Raw genomic sequence first — 19248 nt, 5'->3', positions numbered from 1 at the left:
GGAAATAAACTATTTGGGATACTGCGGAGGAGATGGCCTTATGAAACCCATGATCAACAAGGTACAGGTCCTCACAGCATATCCCATTCCCCAGATGAAGAGGCAAGTGAGGTATTTTCTCCACCTGGCAGGATATTACTGGAGGTTTATCCCTGGTTTCACCTCAATTGCAGCACCCTCCCCCTATGGACCACATGAAAGGGAGCAACAGTAAGAGGATCCAATGGGATGAGAAATGCGAGGAAGTTTTAGCGAACTGAAAACACGACTATGCCACGTGCTGTTCAGCCCTCATTTTTCCTGGGAGTTTATACTGCACACAGATGCCTCGGATGTCAGACTTGGCGCCATCCTATCGCAAGCTTTTGGGGGAGTAGAGCATCCCATCCTATACCTGTGAAGGAAGCTATTACCTAGAGAAAAGGTGTATTCAATTATTGAGAAGGAGGAATTAGCTGTGGACTCTCTCAGATATTACCTGTTGGGTAGCCCCTTCTCCCTGGTCACAGATCACACACCCCTACGATGGATCCATTCCATGAAAGACACAAACCCATGTATTATGTGTTGGTGTCTTGTGCTACACTATAGTTTCAGAGTACAACATCAGGCAAGAAATACCAATTTCTTTTCACAGGAGATCAGGGATGAAGACAAGCTGCCCCAGAATGGCCTTTCCATCTTCAGGGGTGGGGTAGGTGAAGGGACATGCCTTTCTTCTGAATGTTTGTTTGACTCAAAGAACACCTTGTGTGCTATGAACTCGGGATGAGGAGGAGATTGGACAGAGCAGGGTCTGGAAGGGATCAAGGGAGCCCCTGCCCCCCACAAAAAATAACTCCTTTTTCTGTTACCTTTTTGCAGCCTTATCTTCAGTGAACTTCCCCCCACTCCTTTAAGGGTGTTCTGAGGAACAGCAATAGATAATAAGCAGGGTAGAGGGCCTCCAGAGCCAGTACAGGCAGTGGATGCCCGTGGCTTCCTGCACATCCCCTGTTTGAGAGGAGACCCCAACAGAACAGTTCATGGGGAAACATTTTTGCTATGCCTCCCCACAATTCCTGTGATTTTTCTCAAATGAAAGGGTGATTGGGCTCATAGTTTCCTCCATATCACCTTCAACACAAATCAAGACAAATAATATGGAGTTGACTTGCTAGTTGGAGGTGCACAGGCTGATGGGCAGAATGGAGGAATCAACTTGTTCAAACTTAAGGGACTTTTTGTCCTATGTTCTCTCACCAGTGGTTTTGGGGCTGTCTGCTCAAACTATCAAATACAAGGAGGAAATGGGGGAGGTGGAATAAAAAGTAGGGTGAGGAAGGAAGAGAGGGAAACAAAAAAACATTTTCTATGCATGTTTTTATGAAAAATCATTTTTGTGAAGCCTGCAGAAAGCTATTTCATTAATTTTTTTTTATAATTTTTGATCAGCTCTAATAAACACGTCAAATTTTTAGAAATGATAATTTTTCTGAAATAATTCACCTCCTTCCTTAATATCTGCTAAACTAAATCCTATTCCTAGTCCTAGTTCGTCAGAGCCCATTTCTAAACACTGCTCATCATTTCCTTTTTCTTCACTCCTCTTCCCTGGTACTGCTAAATTCTTTCAGGGCATCAGTTTCAGATATGCATGTGCACATCTTACAGGCAAGAGCAACACTAAATTCCCTCTTGACAAGTCTCTTCTCCCTACCATTTCTCTTGCATGTAACTGGCTGAGTTATCGCTCAGGAATGGATCCTAAGTGCTCTTCTAGGCCCAGATACTGTGTAGACTTATGCATGTGTTTAACTCTGTGTACGGTGAGTGGTCACATGGATTTCAATGGGACGACTCAGTATGTAAAATTAAGTATGTAAAATCACAGATCTGTAAAGACTTACCAGTATTTAATTTTACATACTGAGTCATCCCATTGAAATCCATGTGACCATTCACCGTACACAGAGTTAAATACATGCATAAGTAGGGTTACCCTACGTCCTCTTTTTCCCGGACATGTCCGGCTTTTCGGCAGTCAAACCCCCGTCCGGGGGGAATTGCCAAAAAGCCAAACGTGTCCGGGAAAATGGCGGCTCTGCTCCTCCCCGACTCTTCGGCTCTGTTTAAGAGCCGGGCTGCCCGAGCGCTACCGGCTTCGGGCAGCCCCGTGCCTCCGGACCCTGCGCCGCCGGAGCCCGGGAGGGGAAGTGCCCAGCTGGGGGCGCAGGGTCTGGAGGCACGGGGGCTGCCCGAAGCCGGTAGCGCTCGGGCAGCCCGGCTCTTAAACAGAGCCGAAGAGTCGGGGAGGAGCAGAGCCGCCGCGGCTGGAGGCTCTGCTCCTCTTCGGCTCTGTTTAAGAGCCGGGCTGCCCGAGCGCTACCGGCTTCAGGCAGCCCCCGTGCCTCCAGACCCTGCGCCGCTGGAGCCCGGGAGGGGAAGTGCCCGGCTGGGGGCGCAGGGTCCGGAGGCATAGGGGCTGCCCAAAGCCCGAGCGCTACCGGCTTCACGGTTTGCTGGGCAGCCTCCAGACCCTGCGCCCCCGGCTGGGTGCTTCCGCTCCTGGGCTCCAGCTGCGCTGGGGAAGCGCCGGCTGGGGGCGCAGTGTCTGAGGGCTGCCCGGCAAACCCTGAAGCCAGTAGCACTGGGGCAGCCCTTTCCCCCTGGCTGGGAGTGGAAGGGAGGAGGGGGCGGAGTTAGGGTGGGGAAATGGGCGGGGCCAGGGCCCGTGGAGGGTCCTCTTTTTTTATTTATGAGATATGGTAACCCTATGCATAAGTCTGTGCAGGATATGGGCCTAGAAAAGATATACTGTACTTTGCTGGATCAGGCACCAAATAGCTTGCAGCTGGTGCTCAGCGCACCTTGCAGTTTTGGCCTCTTAACACCACATTTCTCTGTTCCTGGTTTTCCTGTTTTCCTCTGGTGGTCTGTTAGTTGGAAGCATTTGAAATCATAGCCCCTGTAAATGCACCAATCCAGTCTTGTGTGTCACCTCTAATCCTCTCTCACACAAAACACATACTAGCTCTCTCACATGTAAGAAACATATGCCTCATACCTCAATACTAGTAGTAATGGCCCTTAACCTCAATTACATCTAACCAGAACTAGATAACTAGTCCCTTGAAAACAAGAAATCACTCACTAGAAGGAAAATATATTTGAAAGAAAAGGCAGATCAGACAAAAATTTAAACCCTTAAACATCTTCCATCCTGTAAAAGACAGAACCAGGATCAACCCTTTTCTTCCCCCCGAGGGGCTGTTTTTGTTCCTAACTAGTCCTACTAGTGGAGTATTCGTTTCTTTTCTTTTTTTCTTTTTCTTTCTTCAACTTACTTTCAGTTCTCTGATACTCATCCTCTCTCACATACTTTAAGCAGCTTAGCTATCTTTCTCCTCCACAACCACTTCCCATTTTCCTTTCTGTGCTACTTATGTCACTGTGGTGTTTTTTGTTTGTTTGTTTTTTTCCTCTCCTTTCCCAAACTGCCCAAATCCACTGCTTGGGAACTCTCTGCTTCTAATATTCCATCCTTTCTCTTGTTAAAGGTGTATCACCCAGAACATTCTGCCCAATATTTGAATAGCTGTGGAGGAAAAGAAAGATCACTTCCCTTGTAACCCAAACACCTATCTATTATATATTAAAACCAGTGTTTTTGTTTACCACTGGCTTTAAAATATATAAACTAGGCAGTTTTAGAAATAGTTAAGCATTTGTGAATCTCTTATAAATGAGTTCAAATATCAGACATTTACACACTAGAGGAAAATGAAGTCACTGCTTTTAAGACAAGACTCTTCTCTTGGATCACACTCTTAATGGCTATTAGAGGCCCATATACGCTGTTGAATAAATTCTGCTAACTCAGTGTAGCAGGTGTTACCTCTACCTGGAAATGACATTCTACTGATTGAGTTAAGACAAGAGAGGTCTTGGAGGGGGAAACCCTGGCGTAAGCTCAGGGTGGAAATTTAGGTTAGTAAGAACATAAGAATGACCATACTGGGTCAGACCAAAGGTCCATCTAGACCAGTATCCTGTCTTCCGACAGTGGCCAATGCTAGGTGCCCCAGAGGGAATGAAGAGAACAGGTAATCATCAAGTGATCCATCCCCTGTCGCCCATTCCCAGCTTCTTGCCAAGTATCCAGGTACAGATTGAATTATTGTTAAAGCTAAACCATAGGAAGGATGTTGGTCATCTTGAGTCCCTCCATTGACTCTACCTTCACCTCTGCATCAAACAAGTTTTTTGTCTTTAGCATTAAGGCCCTTCACAACTTAGCCAGCCTTTATTCACTACTCATCAACTTCTGTTAAATATCTTTGTACTTTCTCAGATACCACCCTTTACATGTGGTAAAAATCCTGGATATAATCGGTATGCTGCTACTTTATTCTCCTTCAACTCTCCCCTTAAGATTCACCTCTCCCATGATGACTAACAAATTCTATCTACTGATTGTGGCTAGGCAGGTGATGAATTGTGTATACTGTCACTTTTCCTCTGCCTTCCTTTTCTTTCTCACTTACTCTTACTAATTGCCCCATTTCTGCTGTTCTTTACCCTACTTCAAACCCAATTAATAAAAATAAAAGAAAACAAAACACATAACAAAGCTGCACCAATTCTTCACCATATTAATTTGCTTATATGTTACATCCTTCTCCCTCTACCTGTCATGTTCATGTTTTATAGGCTGTAAGTCCTCCAGAGCAAGGATTGTCTTTTATCTTTGCTTGTACCGTACTGAGCACAGTAGGGTCCTGGTTTTTGCAGCCACCTCACATTGCAAACTCATTTCTAATTTGTTGTGCACTATCACCCCTAAATCATTATAATTATGTATAACTCTTCTAGCAACAACACTCATCTGATAAGTTGTACCCTTTATTTCCCTTGTATATAGTTCACACACACACACACACACACACACGGTGTCTACTTGCCTTACTCACACAAGTAGTCCCACTTAAGTCAATGGGTTTGCTATGCCTAACCCTGATTTAGACTGCATTAAAAGATGGGAGAAGAATCGGGCACTAGAGGACTACTTGAGTGAGAAAAGGGAGCATCATTTAACCCCCTATATTTAATGTGTGAAATTATATTTAAACAAAATTATTATTGTTTATTGGATTATGAATCTGAAAGACAAATGCAAATACATTAACTCATTCATGATTTCTCCCTCTTTCTGATGGATGAAGATTTGTAATTGTTCTTTCCTAATTCACCAAACTTCATTTTTCCATTTGGTGTCCAGAATAGATCTGTCCATGTGATAGGTGTGTTGAAGTCTCAAAGAGCCAAATCACAGTTAATGCAGGAGGTCCAAAACACTGAAAAATAATGTGTATCAGCTGGGTGGACAGTCCACACAGGGTGATTTCAAAACTGGGAAGGTGGTGGGGGTCATGACCAGTGTGGTCAGTAAACGTATCCACATATGCAACAGCCTGCAGCAGGTACACATACCTATTGCCTGCAGCAATGGCAGTGCTCCTGAACCCCACACTTGGGCATCTATTTACATGGTTATGCACTCTGGGTCTGATCCTGTAAGCTGCTGATCCATTCACTCCCATTAAAGTCAATGGGAGTTGATTACGTATCAGGGGGTAGCCGTGTTAGTCTGTATCTACAAAAACAACAAGGAGTCTGGTGGCACCTTAAAGACTAACAGATTTATTTGGGCATAAGCTTTCGTGGGTAAAAACCTCACTTCTTCAGATGGGAGTTGATGGCACCCAGCATGAAAGATTAGACCTTGAACCAGCATTTCATCATAAGAGAGAAGAATTACTGACTGAAACTACTAAAATTAATCATTTAGAAAAAACAAAGGTAAGTTAGTGCAGTCCCATGACAGCCCGAGGGCAGCAAAATTTCCTATGCCAAACTAATCATGTTTCTACTATACAATATATACTGTGCCTGTTAACACAAAATGAATACTTAATCCAACAGCTGTCACACGTAATGAAATATGGTATTTTAGCAAATTATCACATCATTCTAAGCATGAAAATTATTTAAATGTAGAAGTGTAGTTTACTTTTCAGTGTGCTGATATTTTTTGTTGAAACACCCATTTAGAAATGCCAACAATTTTCAAGAAACAGCTGTGAGTTATAAACTCTTTGGAGTGGGAAGTGTTTTTTTGTACTGTGCTTATTCAGCACCTAGAACAATGGGGTCCTGGTCCATATAAAAGGATTTTGTAATGCAACATAACCTTTGGAATTCAATGCAGTTTCATATTATTAAGGCAGATAGCTTAGGACTGTATAGTCGTTTTCAAACTGTCATCTGTAGAGCACTTCCAGGTGGAATTGTTTCTGTGATGAAGCATCTATCTGTTTACAAGCAGGGAATTTTTTCTCTAGTTGAAGCTCAGTCCCTGATTTGTGGGGTTTTTTGGACCAGCCAATCTCAAAAACCTAAGCACCTCTCTGCACCTCACATGAGCCCTCTCTTTTCAGAAGTTTGTCCTTCAGATGGGCAGGGCTCTCAGAGATTTTGGTTCTTTCGTTAGTCCAGCCCAAAAAGCAGTGGGTCTTCAACTATAAAGCCCTTTGATGTAGAGTTCATGGCCTGTTTTTTTCCAAGAGCCCACTCATTTTGAGTATCAGAGGGGTAGCCGTGTTAGTCTGAATCTGTAAAAAGCAACAGAGGGTCCTGTGGCACCTTTAAGACTAACAGAAGTATTGGAGCATAAGCTTTCGTGGGTGAATGCCCACTTCATCTCATTTTGAGTGCATTAAGTTTTGGGCACTCACTTTGAGGCACCTGGGATCTGATTTTTAGAGGTGGTCTGCAGCTTTGAAAATTAGATCCTAGGTGTTTCCCACTGAATACTGAAAATTAGTGGATACTTTCGCAAGTGTAGGTCCACCAGGGCCTGATGTGGCCCAGTGGATTCTGCCATACTGTGTGCCAAAGCACTGATGATGTGTAGTGAAGTTACACAGGAAATCCATCATCAATATAAAAAGGGGAAAATCAGAGCTTATCATCCATTGGGGATCCCAGATTTTCTAATCATTTCAGGAGAAATGATTTAGCTGAATAAGCACCATACAGTTCCCTGTGATTGGCAAACATATTTTTGAGTCTGGACTCTCCATAGAATTCTTTATGACAGCTACCCACCTCTATCAGCTGAAACATATGGATACACCTCCAAACAAGGTAGCTGGCTTTTTTGGGGAGTGGGAGAAGATAAGAATTTCTGAGTTCAAATGATTGATGAAATATGTTACTTGGAATCAAGTATTTAAAGGATTGAAAACGTGTGTGTATAGCACAAAATCTGCTAATGTATCACATGAAATCTAACACATCATGAATTAGCAGGGAAACAGAAGCTGGTTGGTACAAACAGGCACTTTTATTGACAGATTATTCCTCACTCTCCAGTTTAGAATAAAACATAATCTGCCAGTACTAATGATGTGGAAAAATATATGAAAACTGCTTCTCCTTTTACTTCTTATTAAATTGGGTTCTTGAGATGGAATCCATAAAGGGAATTCGGCATTGCAGTGCTGCGCATCATGGTGCCTATCTTGTAGGTGCCTAGAAAATAATAGGCACAACCCTGTGATCTACCTAGCTGGGTTAGGCACCTGAGCACCTATACAACGAATGCGGAGAGAGGGGCATCTAAGAATGCAATTGTGATGGGTTCAGCCACAGAGACCCCCTTGGGACTGTCACCTGATGTGCTGAAACTACCTCTGAGCCCATTTTCTCTGGTGGCTTGGGACTCCAGAATCCTGTATTGTTAAGCCAGACACGCAAGCCTGCTGCAATACAGACCCAGGATCTGAACCATGTCCCCAAAGCTGTAGACTTAACTGAAAAGGGCTCAGCAAGTACTCCTGTCTCCAGCACCCAGTTCCCAACGGGATCCAAACCCCAAATAAATCCATTTTACTCTGTGTAAAGCTTATACAGGGTAAACTCATAAATTGTCCACCCTCTAGAACGCTGATAGAGAGATATGCACAGTTGTTTGCTTCCCCAGGTATTAATCATTTACTCTGGATTTACTAATGAACAGAAGTGATTTTATTAAGACTAAAAAGTAAGATTTAAGTGGTTTCAAGTAATAACAGGCAAAACAAAGTAAGTTACCAAACAAAATAAAACAAAAGACCCAAGTCTAAGCCTAATATACTTTTAAGAAACTGAATACAGGTAAATCTCACCCTCAGAGATGTTCCTATAAGCTTCTTTCACAGACTAGACTCCTTCTTAATCTGGGCCCAATCCTTTCCCCTGGTACAGTTCTTGTTAGTTCCAGCTCAGGGGATTTCTCATAACTGGCAGCCCCCTTTGTTTTGTTCCACCCCCTTTTATATCTTTGGCACTAAGGCGGGAATCCTTTGTCTCTTTCTGGGTTCCCACCCTTCTTTCTAAATGGAAAAGCACCAAGTTTAAGATGGATTCCAGTATCATGTGACATGTTCACATGTCCAGTGAGACTTCATTACTCACTGGCTGGCACCCAGGTATACAGGAAGGCTTACAAGAGCCATTTACAACCAATTGTCATAGTTAATGGAAGTCATCAAGATTCCAAGCCACCATTAATGGCCCACACTTTGCATAATTACAATAGGACTTCAGAATAATACTTCATATTTCTAGCTTCAGGTACAAGAATGATACATTCATACAAATAGGATGAACACACTCAGTAGATTATAAGCTTTGTAATGATATCTTACAAGAGACCTTTTGCATAAAGCATATTCAAGTTACATTATATTCACACTCATTAGCATATTTCCATAAAACATATGGAGTGCAATGTCACAACAATTAACAAAAAACAGCATGCGAGGTGGGGAGCCACTTAAGCTAGAAGAAGGAGGTGGTAGTGCCACTGTCCATCTAATAACTTTCAGCACAATGGTTCAACTCAGTTCAATTCCCCCCTCTCTCTGCCAGAGGGAGAAGAAATTATTTGAACAGGGCTCTCCCCATTCTCACTAAAGTTCTCTAACCCCTGAGCTATGGGATATTCTGATATAGGGAGTCCCTCAGTTTCTCCGGTTGAAGCCATTTCACTGTCAATAATGAAAGCGTGACTGGGGCAGGGGGACTGAATCCAGGATCTCCTACATTGGTGCTCTAACTCCTGGACCACAGTGTCAGTCTCACATGTATTTTCTCTCTTGCCCTCTGGCCCAATGACTGTTCCACTGTCATTAAATACTTAAATAGTCATTGGGCCAGAGCAAGCGCGCGAGAGAGAGAGACTGTAGTCTGTGGTTAGGGTACCCACCTGGGAAGTGTGAGACCCTGGGTCAGGTCCAGTCCCCCTATTCCAATCACTCTTTCATTATTTATCTACAATAGAACTGCTTCAACAAGTTACACTGGGGGAGCCCTACAGCACAATATCCCATAGCTCAATAGTTAGAGGATTGTAACACATATGGCAATTTCTTGAAATATGCTTGAATGCCATTATTGTGGTACAGGATTGTATGTAAACTCTCTAGGGAGGACATGTGACAGAGGAGAGACCTAGGAGTTCAAAAGGTTATACTGAAAATGTGCCAGACATATGCAGCTAGAGAGAAGCATCAGTGTGCAAACTTTCGACTCAGGGAGGGTCTATAATTTAGTTACCTAGGGAACTTTTACAGTGGAAAATTAGGTGCCTACTGGGTTAGGCCGCAGCCAAGCAGTTTTTGGGATCGCAGTGGTGCCATGCCAGTGATGCAGGTGCCTAATTCTGGAATGTAGGTGTCTAAATTGCTTTGTGGACTATACCCTCTGTGTTTAAGGACATATATATTTTGGCCTCAAACATAAATATAATACATACACAGAAATAATGTGAAAAACAACCAATTAGACTAGAATAATCTATATGTATATTCATAATTAGGGAATATTAATATATATTTATATATAATCTCGTTGCTTTAGAAGCAAAGAATACTTGTCTGAGGCTTATTAACAGTTTATATTAGAACCCTGGGATCAAAGTAAAACGGTTCCAGAAATCCCAGAATGGCAAAATTGCTCCATGATTACATTCCCTATTCATAGCTCAGTGCTTATAGTACGGAACAGCAAATCTGTCTCACATGACTGAGAAAATAACCACAAATCCTAACATTGAACAAAATAAAATGCTTTACAGAGCCACCCATCTTCAGAAAGGTTGTAATTGTTTTGGATGTGGTAGAGAAAAAGAATGAGATTATAAGATTGGAGTAGTATTTATGTAAAATAAATTATTTCCAATCCCAATACAATACAGATGGCTTTCCTGCTGCCTATGCTTTATGCTGTTAATTGCTATAGTTAATTGCTGTAAAACTGCATTAGATAAAGTTCGGGATAAAGGTCAGGCCAATACATTCTAAAATATTTTAAACAATTCATTGCAAAAAGATCTAAAACTTTTATATGGTAAAGTCAAGCAATTTCTATTATAAACAGGAATTCTTTAGGGAACAGAATTGTCCATTTGGGTGTTCATTTATTCCCTATAATCGTGACTTAACAGAGGCATAGAAAAGAAAGGGTGTTAATTAGCCAATCCAAAAAGAAGTTAAGATTAGTCTTAAAAATTGATTGACTCTGAAAACTGTCCTTTGATGTAGGTTTTACTTTAAAGATTCCACTACTATAATAAAACTATCTAGGCATTGTTATTATGCTCATCACCATGGTAACTAGGTGCTAAAATCAGTCTTTGAGCCAAATTCTGCTGGATGAGAAAAGGTTAAGAATAAAAATGTATCCCTTTTGGAGTATATCATCACATAAGAATCATCATTTTGATATTCACTGGGAATTGAATTGGTACCTCCAGGGCTAAAGCAGAAGCTTCTGTAGCTTGAACTAAAGGATTTGCTCTTCTAGTTGCCCCCTTAACGAACAGATATCATTTGTGGACTGAACAGAGAGTGAATTACAATCACTTGCCTTCACCCTAAATCCAAGCACTGCTGTTTTACAGACATATTTCTCTAATTCTGTGTCTAGATTCTATGGTGATAGAGCGCATTATAGATAGATTAGATAATGGAATTTCTGTTAAAATCTTCAACAGTTAGTGTCAAGGAAGAATTATTCTAATTAGAAGTGCCAAGGAATGCTAATTCAGATCTAGAAAACTAAGGGTATGTCTACACTACAGGATTACTCCGAATTTACAGAATTCGATTTTGGGCAACCAATTGTATAAAGTCGAGTGCATGCGGCCACACTAAGCACATTAATTCAGCAGTGTGCATCCATGTACCGACGCTAGCGTCAACTTCCAGAGCGTTGCACTGTGGGTAGCTCTCCCATAGCTATCCCATAGTTCCCGCAGTCTCCCCCGACCATTGGAATTCTGGGTTGAGATCCCAATGCCTGATAGGGCAAAAAACATTGTCGCTGTTGGTTCTGGGTACAGCCTCACCCCTCCCTCCGTGAAAGCAATGGCAGACAACCGTTTCGCGCCTTTTGTCCTGGGTGAACTGTGCAGACGCCATACCACGGCAAGCATGGAGCCCGCTCAGCTCAAGACAGCAGTCATGAACATTGTAAACACCTCGCGCATTATCGTGAAGTTTATGCTGAACCAGAACCTGAAAAACCAGGCGAGGAGGAGGCTGCGACTGCAGTGCGGTGATGAGAGTGATGAGGACATGGACATGGACGTAGAATTCTCTCAAACCGCGGGCCCCGGCGCTTTGGAGATCATGATGTTAATGGGGCAGGTTATAGCTGTGGAATGCCGATTTTGGGCCCAGGAAACAAGTACAGACTGGTGAGACCGCATACAGGCAGGGCCGGCTCCAAGCACCAGCTTACCAAGCAGGTGCTTGGGGCGGCCACTTCGGAGAGGGGCGGCACGTCCAGCTGTTTGGCGGCAATTCAGCAGACGGTCCCTCACTCCTGCTCGGAGCGAAGGACCTCCCGCCGAATTGCTGCCGCAGATCGTGATTGCGGCTTTTTGTTTGTTTGTTTGTTTGGCTGCTTGGGGCGGCCAAAACCCTGGAGCCGGCCCTGCATACAGGGATGGCTTTAGGCCAATTCAGCCGATTTGGCTGAATTGAGCCCCGCGCCTAAAAGGGCCCTGCAGCTGTCCACACCCCTCCCCCAGCTCACTTCCCCCTCCTCCCCTCCCCTGAACGCTCCGCCCCCTGCTCCTCCCCCTCCCCTGCTTCCCGCGAATCAGATGTTCGTGGGAAGTCTGAAAACAAGCAGGGGCAGGCGGGCAGCAGCAGGTAAGCTCGGGCGGAGGGGGACGCGAGGAGGAGGGCTCTGGGGAGGCGCGGCGTGGCCCAGTCCACCCCTGGCTGAGCAGCTCCCTCCGGCCCTGGCCCGGCCAAGTGGCTCCAGCCCCGGCCTCAGCGGCTCCAGCCCAGCTCGGGCCCTGGGGCACCGGCCCCGGTTCCAGCCGAGCACGCTGGCTGAGCACCCCCAGCAGCTCCGGCCCAGGCCCCAGTGGCTTGGGCCTGGCTCGGGCCCCGGGGCCCCAGTGCCGGCCAAGCACCCCCGGCCCCAGCCCCAGCGGATCCGGCCCGGCTTGGGCCCCAGGGCACCGGTTCCGGTTCCGGCTGAGTGCGCTGGCCCCGGCCCCAGCGGCTGCGGCCCGGCTCGGGTGCCGGCCCCGGTTCCAGCCGAGCGCGCTGGCCCCAGTGGCTCCGGCCCGGCTCAGGCCCCGGTTCCGGCCGAGCGTGCCGGCCTCAGCCCGGCCCCAAGCCCCGCGACCCTGGCCAGAGCTCCAGCCGGAGTGCAGCCCGATTCCTGGGGGTGGGGCTTGCGGCAAGCCCCGCCCCCAGGAATTGGGCCCCGCTCTTGCTAAAGCCGGCCCTGACCGCATAGTGTTGCAGATGTGGGACGATTCCCAATGGCTGCAAAACTTTTGCATGCGTAAGGGCACTTTCATGGAACTTTGTGACTTGCTTTCCCCTGCCCTGAAGCGCCAGAATACCAAGATGAGAGCAGCCCTCACAGTTGAGAAGCGAGTGGCGATAGCCCTGTGGAAGCTTGCAACGCCAGACAGCTACCGGTCAGTCGGGAATCAATTTGGAGTGGGCAAATCTACTGTGGGGGCTGCTGTGATGCAAGTAGCCAAAGCAATCACTGAGCTGCTGCTACCAAAGGTAGTGACTCTGGGAAATGTGCAGGTCATAGTGGATGGCTTTGCTGCAATGGGATTCCCTAACTGTGGTGGGGCGATAGATGGAACCTATATCCCTATCTTGGCACCGGAGCACCAGGGCAGCCAGTACATAAACCGCAAGGGGTACTTTTCAATGGTGCTGCAAGCACTGGTGGATCACAAGGGACGTTTCACCAACATCAATGTGGGATGGCCAGGAAGGGTTCATGACGCTCGCGTCTTCAGGAACACTAATCTGTTTAAATGGCTGCAGCAAGGGATTTACTTTCCAGACCAGAAAATAACCATTGGGGATGTTGAAATGCCTATAGTTATCCTTGGGGATCCAGCCTACCCCTTAATGCCATGGCTCATGAAGCCATACACAGGCAGCCTGGACAGTAGTCAGGAGCTGTTCAACTACAGGCTGAGCAAGTGCAGAATGGTGGTAGAATGTGCATTTGGACGTTTAAAGGGTCGCTGGCGCACGTTACTGACTCACTCAGACCTCAGCCAAACCAATATTCCCATTGTTATTGCTGCTTGCTGTGTGCTCCACAATCTCTGTGAGAGTAAGGGGGAGACCTTTATGGCAGGGTGGGAGGCTGAGGCAAATCACCTGGCCGCTGATTACGCGCAGCCAGACACCAGGGTGATTAGAAGAGCACACCAGGAAGTGCTGCGCATCAGAGAAGCTTTGAAAAACAGTTTCATGACTGGCCAGACTATTGTGTGAAAGTTCTGTTTGTTTCACCTTGATGAAAACCCGCCCCCTTGATTGACTCATTCCCTGTAAGCAACCCACCCTCCCCCTTTGATCACAGCTTGCTTTCAAAGGAAATAAAGTCACTATCATTTAAAAATCATGTATTCTTTATTAATTGATATAAAAAGAGAGAACTGACAAGGTAGCCCGGGTGGGGTTTAGGAGGAGGATAGGAGGGAAGGAAAAGGCCACATCAAAAGTTCAAAATAATGACAGCCTTTTGCTTGGGCTGTCCACTGGGGTGGAGTGGGCAGGTGCACGGAGCCTTCCCCCCCCCCCCCCGCGCTCTTACACGTCTGGGTGAGGAGGCTATGGAATATGGTGAGGAGGGAGAGCAGTTATACAGGGGCTGCAGCGTCACACTGTGATCCTCCTGCCGTTCCTGAAGCTCCACCAGACGCTGGAGCATATCAGTTTGATCACGCAGCAGCCCCAGCATTGCATCCCGCCACCTTTCATCGCGAGCGTCTCTCCTCTCCTCACGTTCGTCCCTCATGGCCTCACGTTCACTGGCAGCTTTCCTGTACTGGGATAGGGTGTCCTTCCATTCATTCAGATGAGTTTTTTCATCGCGGGTCGATTGCATGATTTCTGAGAACATTTAGTCTTGCGTTTTTTTCGCCACCTTATCTGAGATAGCCTTCGGGACGAAGGAGGGAGGCTTGAAAAATTTGCAGTTGTGGGAGGGAAAAAAGGGAGAGAAGTATTTAAAAAGATACATTTTACAGAACAATGCTTATACTCTTTCACGGTGAAAAACACTATTCACATTACATAGCACATGTGATTTCGGTACAAGATCGCATTTTGCATCTTAATATTGAGTGCCTGCAGCTTTGGTGTTAGAGATCACAGACGCAGGTCCGGGCAACAGAATTCGGCTTGCATGCAGCCATGGTAAGCCATTGTCTTTCGGCTTCTGCAACCTTCCTAAAAGCAGCAGGACCTTTGCTTTCCCACATACCAAGCAAAGCCCATTGAGTGCTGTGGTTTTCCTGTTAACGTGCAGCAGCAGAAACCAAACTAACCCCCCCCATCCAATTCTCTGGGATGATTGCTTTTTCCCTCCCCCCACCGCGTGGCTGATATCAGGGAAGATCCCTGCTAGCCAAACGCGAAAAGCTCAGCACCAATGGCCCCCCCGCTTGGCTAACTGCAGGGAAAGGATTTCTTTTCAGCCACAGGCAAACAGCCCAGTAGGAACGGCCACCTCTGTCCCCTTAATTAAATTCCCGTATTTCAACCAGGTTACCATGAACGATATCACTCTCCTGAGGATAACACAGCGAGATAAAGAACGGATGTTGCTTGAATGCCAGCAAACACCAGGACCATACGCTGCCAGGCTTTGTCATGCAATGATACCAGATTACTTGCTACTAGCATGGTGTGGTCAAGTGTCCTACCATGGAGGATGGAATAAGGCTGCACTGCCCAGAAACCTTCTGCAAAGGAGAGCTTCATGGAGATGTCCCTGGAGGATTTCTGCTCCATCCCCAGACATGTTAACAGACTTTTCCAGTAGCTGTACTGGCCGTGAATGCATCCCAAGTCCTCAGGGCAAATTAATCATTAAAAAACGCTTGCTTTTAAACCATGTTTTATATTTACAAAGGTACGCTCACCAGAGGTCCCTTCCATGGCTTCATGGTCTGGGATAACGCCTTGGGAGGGTTGGGAGGGTACTTCAGTCAGGCTGAGAAAAAGATCCTGTCTGTTGGGGAGAACAGAGTGCTGTGTGCTCTCCACAAGCTCGTCATCTTCCTCCTCCTCATCATCATCTTCCCCATCCACACAATCCTCAGGCATGCCTGAGATTACCCCCTCCTCAGAATTCACGGTCAGAGGTGGTGTAGGCCCCCCCTAGAATTGCATGCAGCTCAGCGTGTAAGCGGCATGTCTGCGGCTCTGCCCCGGACATTCCGTTTGCTTCTTTGGTTTTCTAGTAGGCTTGTCTGAGCTCCTTAACTTTCACGCGGCACTGATATGAGTCCCTATTGTGGCCTCTCTCCATCATGCCCTTGGAGATTTTTTCAAATGTTCTGGCATTTGGGCTTTTGGAACGTAGTTCTGCTAGCACAGAATCCTCTCCCCATATAGCGATCAGATCCAGTACCTCCCATACAGTGCATGCTGGTGCTCTTTTTCGATTCTCGGACTGCATGGTTACCTGTGCTGATGAGCTCTGCGTGGTCACCTGTGCTCTCCACGCTGGGCAAACAGGAAATGAAATTCAAAAGTTTGCGGGACTTTTCCTGTCTACCTGGCCAGTGCATCCGAGTTCAGATTGCTGTCCAGAGCGGTCACAATGGTGCACTGTGGGATAGCTCAATACTGTTGAATTGCAGCCACACTAACCCTAATTTGAAATGGCAATGTTGATTTCGGCGCTACTCCCGTCGTCGGGGAGGAGTACAGATATCGATATTAAGAGCCCTTTATGTCGAAGTAAATGGCTTTGTTGTGTGGATGGGTGCAGGGTTAATTCAGTTTAACGCTGCTAAATTCGACCTAAACTCGTAGTGTAGACCAGGCCTAAGTTACTAAATAGTATCTATAGAAAATTCATTTGTGATTAACCTAACTGACCACTAGATGTCAGAATTCCATCAAAAGAGTTTTTTACATAGCAAACAAACAAAAAAAATCCCCTAATGGCCATTTATCTTGCTATCAATTCTTCAGAACTTCCTATTGCAGGGGTTGTCAACCTTTCAGAAGTGGTGTGCTGAGTCTTCATTTATTCACTCTAATTTAAGGTTTTGCGTGCCAGTAATACATTTTAACGTTTTTAGAAATTCTCTTTCTATAAGCCTATAATATATAACTAAACTATTGTTGTATATAAAGTAAATAAGGTTTTTTAAATGTTTAAGAAGCTTCATTTAAAATTAAATTAAAATGCAGGGCCCCCCAGACCGGTGGCCAGGACCCGGGCAGTGTGAGTGCCACTGAAAATCAGCTTGCGTGCCACCTTTGGCACGTGTGCCATAGGTTGCCTACCCCTGTCCTATTGAGTTCAGTGGAGAGTTCCAGGTGCAGATCAGTGGCAAGATGTGGATTAAAGAAGCTAGTTTAAGTGTAAGAAAGAAGTGGAAGTACAGCAGTTATTTAAGTAGAATGAGCAAATTATCTTGTATCACTTACTTGATATAATAAAATCAATAATTTTCATCATGATTTTGCCTCTGTGTCACTGGACTGGGAATCGGGAGAGCTGGGATGAATTTCCAGTTCTGTCAAGTCATTCCCCTCTCCATGCTTCAGTTTCTCCACCTGTAAAATGGGTTTAGAGATACCTACCTGCCTTTGTAAAGTGCTTAGAGATCTATGGATGATAAGTATTATATAAAAGCCAAGAATTAATAAAAGCAAAATAGCCTGATCAGAATAAATATCTGAAACACGATTTTCCATATTTTCCATACACCATAGTCACAAGGTGCATCTTACTTAATAATTTGTGTGCATAAGAGGAAACCACTATGTTCAACACTTTTTCAAATGTGCTGTTTCAACCATCACAAAGCCTTTGGAACACAGTTTCTAATAAAATGAATACACTGATCTTTATTATATTAATGTCAGTTGATCAAAATAGCTGTGCTAATGAAACTCCAAGACACATTCATAACAGAGAGAAACATAAATGCAGATGTGACTGGATAACTCAGTGGATTCTTAATGGGACACAGAGTCTTTTGCTTGTATGGTGCAGGACCAAATTTAGATCACAGGTCAGTAAACTATGCAAGGTTGTTCTATGGTTTATGTGAAATTAGTTGGTGATCACAGAGCAGAAAGTCATTAATAGCTCAGTAATCACCACCTTAATGGACTCTAAAGTTTAGCCTTGTGGACAATGTCAGCAAAGAGACTGAAAAAGCCTGGCAAATACATACATCTCTCACTTCCAAGAGTGGTCCTTTAAGGTGGATATTAAAGCACGTTGATTGGGTAGTCTGGAGAATTTTATCCAACACTATTGCTGCAGCTGTTCTGTACATAAGTATATGACTTAATTCCCCATGACTGTCCAATAGACTCACTGTCATTTTCCTGTAAACCAACTTACACACAGTGGTGTGAATATACCCTTCTCCACAGATGATGACTAAAATTATCTCTATTGTGGTTTATTTACCATGGGCTAAATCCCTCCATGTGAGAGGCACATACAGCTCTCCTTGTCTTCACTGGGAGTTGGGAGTAGGCATCTGTATCTGAAGGTAGGATAGCACCATATATTACTATGTGTATAATTGTGTATAGTAATTTGGGAGTGCTTGTGGATGCCAGTCAGGACAGGGAAATACAGAGGGATCTAGAGAGATTAAAAATATGGACAGAAACCTAACAAAATGAATTTCATCTTGGAAAAATGCAAGCAAATACATCTGCGCAAATAGGGTCCAAAACCTGCATATTTAATAGTAGGGAGTAAGTTGGAAGGCAATATTGTTGAAAGAGGACAGGGTGGACAGTAAGGTAAACAAGAATTTGCAATGGCTAATACTAAGAAAAAAATTAATAAAAATAATTATTATTAGGGCTGTCAAGTGATAAAAAAATCATGTGATTAATCGCACTGTTAAACAATAATACAATACCATTTATTTAAATATTTTTGGATGCTTTCTACATTTTCAACTATATTAATTTCAATTATACAGAATACAAAGTGTACAGTGCTCACTTTATATTTATTTTTATTACAAATATTTGCACTGTAAAAAACAAAAGAAATAATATTTTTCAATTCCCTGATTACAAGTACTGTAGTGCAATCTCTTTATCATGAAAGTTGAATTTACAAATATAGAATTATGTACAAAAATATAACTGCATTCAAAAATAAAACAATGTAAAACTTTAGAGCCTACAAGTCCACTCAGTCCCATTTCTTGTTCAGCCAATCACTCAGATAAACAAGTTTGTTTATATTTGCAGGAGATAATGCTGCCTGCTTCTTGTTTACAATGTCACCTGAAAGTGAGAACAGGCGTTTGCATGGCACTGTTGTAGCCTGTGTCACAAGATATTAACATGCCAGATGAGCTAAAGATTCATATGTCCCTTCATGCTTCAACCACCATTCCAGAGGACGTGTCCATGCTGATGATGGGTTCTGCTCGATAACAATCCAAAGCAGCGCAGACTGACGCATGTTCATTTTCGTCATCTGAGTCAGATGCCACCAGCAGAAGGTTGATTTTCTTTTTTGGTGGTTTGGGTTCTGTAGTTTCTGGATTGGAGTGTTGCTCTTTTAAGACTTCTGAAAACATGCTCCACATGTCATCCCTCTCAGATGTTGGAAAGCACTTCAGCTTCTTAAACCTTGGGTCGAGTGCTGTAG

General features: G+C 44.6%; 1 long non-coding RNA gene across 1 annotated transcript in view; it reads right to left on the bottom strand.

The window, feature by feature from the left end:
* Positions 1–19248, bottom strand: part of LOC128835557 (uncharacterized) — a 37207-nt gene that overhangs the window by 2939 nt on the left and 15020 nt on the right. Inside the window, exon 2 of the long non-coding RNA XR_008444672.1 lies at positions 17040–17168. This is a non-coding gene — a long non-coding RNA (uncharacterized LOC128835557). The remainder of the gene's footprint in view (positions 1–17039; positions 17169–19248) is intronic.

This window comes from Malaclemys terrapin, chromosome 4, assembly GCF_027887155.1.
Source record: "Malaclemys terrapin pileata isolate rMalTer1 chromosome 4, rMalTer1.hap1, whole genome shotgun sequence".
In the NCBI taxonomy this organism is placed as follows: Eukaryota; Metazoa; Chordata; order Testudines; family Emydidae; genus Malaclemys; species Malaclemys terrapin.
This window is presented reverse-complemented; position numbering and strand designations above follow the sequence as displayed.